Genomic DNA, 4,898 nt, shown 5'->3' with positions numbered 1-4,898 from the left:
TGTTGGCGACACAAATGTAAATTAAACACCACATAGCTACACTGAAACACTCACAAGTAACTGTCAGCGTCATGCATTAAATACTTCTGTCCCACAGGTCTCGTCATTTCCCAAAATTCGGCTGAATTATCAAGTATCCTATAGGTCAGGGGTCCCCAACCTTTAGAACCTATGAGCAACATTCAGTATTAAAAGGAGTTGGGAAGCAACACTAGCATCAAAAATGTTATTGGGGTGCCAAATTAGGGATGTGATTGGCCATTTAGTAGCCCCTATGTGAATTGTCAACCTACATTGAGGCTTTGTTTGACAGTGCATTTGGTTTTTATGCAACTAAAACTTGCCTCAAAAATAAGCTCCTGCTTTGAGGCCACTGGGAGCAACGTCCAAGGGGTTGTCAGTAACATGTTACTCACGAGCTACTGGTTGGGGATCACTGCTATAGGTGTTACTGTATCCTTTGCCCAATGATGACTTTCCAGTTATTCCCAAACAGCTGTTCAACCAGTTTTCCTGCAAAATGACCACTCAATCCATGTGTGGAGAAGAGCGACTAAGCTGATAAAGGGAATGGAAGGGATCAGTTATGATTGGTTACACTGGAGAAGAGACAGTTAAGGGGGATATGATCACTATATATAAATATATAAGGAGATATGATCACTATATATAAATATATAAGGGGATATGATCACTATATATAAATATATAAGGGGGATATGATCACTATATACAAATATATAAGGGGGATATGATCACTATATATAAATATATAAGGGGGATATGATCACTATATATAAATATATAAGGGGGATATGATCACTATATATAAATATATAAGGGGGATATGATCACTATATATAAATATATAAGGGGATATGATCACTATATATAAATATATAAGGGGATATGATCACTATATATAAATATATAAGGGGGATATGATCACTATATATAAATATATAAGGGGATATGATCACTATATATAAATATATAAGGGGATATGATCACTATATATAAATATATAAGGGGCATATGATCACTATATATAAATATATAAGGAGATATGATCACTATATATAAATATATAAGGGGATATGATCACTATATATAAATATATAAGGGGGATATGATCACTATATATAAATATATAAGGGGATATGATCACTATATATAAATATATAAGGGGGATATGATCACTATATATAAATATATAAGGGACAGTAATGAAATAGAGAAAGTACAGAGAAGAGCGACTAAGCTGATAAAGGGAATGGGAGGGATCAGTTATTGGGAAAGACAAGTTGTGATTGGTTACACTGGAGAAGAGACAGTTAAGGGGGATATGATCACTATATATAAATATATAAGGGGGATATGATCACTATATATAAATATATAAGGGGGATATGATCACTATATATAAATATATAAGGGAATATAATCACTATATATAAATATATAAGGGGATATGATCATTATATATAAATATATAAGGGGATATGATGACTATATATAAATATATAAGGGGGATATGATCACTATATATAAATATATAAGGGGATATGATCACTATATATAAATATATAAGGGGGATATGATCACTATATATAAATATATAAGGGGGATATGATCACTATATAAATATATAAGGGGATATGATCACTATATATAAATATATAAGGGGATATGATCACTATATATAAATATATAAGGGGGATATGATCACTATATATAAATATATAAGGGGGATATGATCACTATATATAAATATATAAGGGGATATGATCACTATATATAAATATATAAGGGGATATGATCACTATATATAAATATATAAGGGGGATATGATCACTATATATAAATATATAAGGGGGATATGATCACTATATATAAATATATAAGGGGGATATGATCACTATATATAAATATATAAGGGGATATGATCACTATATATAAATATATAAGGGGATATGATCACTATATATAAATATATAAGGGGGATATGATCACTATATATAAATATATAAGGGGGATATGATCACTATATATAAATATATAAGGGGGATATGATCACTATATATAAATATATAAGGGGGATATGATCACTATATATAAATATATAATCCAACGCATTTCACACACAAAGAAAGAAAGATAAAATCCAGATATCCTCACGGCTTGTCATTATCCCCATCATGTTTGATAGAATGTTTTTGAATACATGTCTATTAGACGTGGGTGCTGGTGCAATGGCAGGCAGGGTGCTTAGGTGACATTAGAGGACAGGAATGAATGATATCTTGCCCAAGGTCTGGAATAAGCCCAGGTTTTAGGGCAGAGACACACGCTCAGATTTGGAGAGATTAGTCGCCCAGCAACAAATCTCCTCTTCTTTGGGGCGACTAATCTCCCCAAACTCCCTCCCGTCGGCTAGAATGTAAATCGTTGGCGGGATGGCACTCGATGCGCTTAGTTTTCCGAAGTCGCCAGAAGCTGCCTCACAAGGAAACTTCGGGCGACTTCGGAAAACAAAGAGGCGGTTTATCGGCGGGCGACTAAATATCCCCTAATCTGAGCGTGTGTCTTTGCCCTTAAAAGGGTTAATAAGGTGGGTACTTCAGTCATCCAGCACGTGGAGTAAAAATAGAGACAATAAACCCAACACACTCTCCCAAAGGTGCCACCATTCCCCAAAGCTATAATTCTTATTAAACAAAGGCACCTGGACTTACTTGAGCTTTTACTTGTCCTTGAAAGATGTTTAAACTGCCATTAATGTATCACAGGTAGAACTTTTGTACTTGGATGTTCCGAAATCCAACGTGACACAAAAAGGTAAATCATGCGGCTTCTCACATGCCACTGTTAATATACACGAGGCAGTGTCACAAGGGTGTAAGACAATCCCCCCTGTGAGGACAGATGGAATAGACCCCAGAGTGGCTGAATATAACTACAGTAATGGAGAAGTCCGGAGTGGGAGAACAGTGGCGAATTACAGCCCGTCAATCAGAGAAACAGGATTGCGTTTCGCCGCCCACGTTGCAGAGCCACGAGATTGTGTGTTGATGAGTCATGACCCAATCCTCTGCATAGGTCTCGCTCCATCGACAGTAATTAAAGCTCTCACTAACCTGTGTAACCTGTACCATTGTTACTACAACCAACTCATTCCAGTGGTCTCAGAGTCAACACCTTCTCCGTCTAATCTCTCCAAGTACGGGCGATTTCGGAAAACAAAGCGCACTGAGTGTCATACCGCCGGCGCTTTCAATTCTAGCCGGCAGGAAGGCAGTTCGGGAAGATAAGTCGCCCGAAGAAGTCGCCGGGCGACTGAATCTCCTCGAATCTCCACGTGTGTCTCTGCCCTAAAGGGGAACTATCATGAAAATGTTATATAAGCTTCACCATACTAAAAAAGAAACTTTCTAAATACAATCAATTAAATATTCTGCATTGTTTCTGAAATAATCAAGTTTATGTTCACTATTCCTCTCTCAACATCTGTTTCTCTTCATTCTCTCTTCATGCAGCAGTTGGGTGTCAGATATTCACTGACAGTTAGATCCAATATATCTTATAGGGGGGCTCCTTTTGCCTAGAAGATGTATTAGAGGTCACTCTATTAAACTCACCAGACATCATGTCTCTCTACATGCAGAATTTGTGCAAAAGGCAGTTATTTTGTTAGATTTTGTTTGTACTGGAATCAGTTATTTGAGTGAGCTCTAATACATCTGCTAGGAAAGGAGCCCCCCTATAAGATATATTGGATCTAACTGTCAGTGAATATCTGACACCCAACTGCTGCATGAAGACAGAATGAAGAGAAACAGATGTTGAGAGAGGAATAGTGAAGATAAACTTGATTATTTCGGAAACGATGCAGAATATTTAATTTATTGTATTTCGAAGTTTCCTATTTCAGTATGATGAAGCTTATATTCATTTTTTATTTTCGTGATAGTTCCCCTTTAATCACCAAACAATTATCATTTGCCTCATTTGCCAATTTTCTGCCCAGTTTTCCAATTTCGTACAATTTCTCTGCAGCGTCCTGCATGGAACTCAACCCCTTTTTTCTTATTTTATATTGTAAACAAAAATACAGTACTTTCAATGCCCACCTCCAGGTTATTTATAAACAATATATACCCACACCAATATGGGACTTAACCTCCCAATGCAATTCATGTGGTATTAGATAACCAATGGCCATACAAAGGTAATAGAGTTAAAAAGCAATATTTATTTTCACCATGCCAGATATACTAAAACCATTTAAAATAAGCAGCGCTGCTTAGGGGGTAGGGATCCCAATACCCCAATTAACTCTCACTATTGAATACAATTGAATGAAGGGAACTTCACGCTGTTGGTAGAAACCGACAGATTGTTCCCAATTATAATGATTTTTGGGGCGGTACACAATGCATCAATCTAGGTAAATCCATGAATGGATTGAGTAGGTACTGTATATATTATTTATAAACAACTTAAAGCAAGGACAGACCCCAAAAAAATACTTCACCAAGAACACTGGTCCAATTAGAAAAGGTTCCATTTCCCCCCCATTTTATATAAAGTATACTTGTGGTACTATATCAAATGCTGTCACAAGTACATCACATCCACTGCTACTCCAGACCCAAGGTTCCTGCTCATCTCCTCATAGAAAGCAATTCAATGAGTACGGCAAGATCTATTACACATAAAACCATGCTGGCACAAACTCATAGTAATTTGCAATGTATTCAAGTATCTTAAGGTGGCCATACACCCGCTGATAAAAGCTGCCAACAGACCGAGTCGGCACCTTATTGGCCTGTGTATGGGACACTTCGACGGGCTTCCCCGATCGATATCTGGCCCAAAGTCAGGCAGATGTCAATCGC

This window comes from Xenopus laevis, chromosome 8L, assembly GCF_017654675.1.
Source record: "Xenopus laevis strain J_2021 chromosome 8L, Xenopus_laevis_v10.1, whole genome shotgun sequence".
NCBI lineage: Eukaryota > Metazoa > Chordata > Amphibia > Anura > Pipidae > Xenopus > Xenopus laevis.
This window is presented reverse-complemented; position numbering follows the sequence as displayed.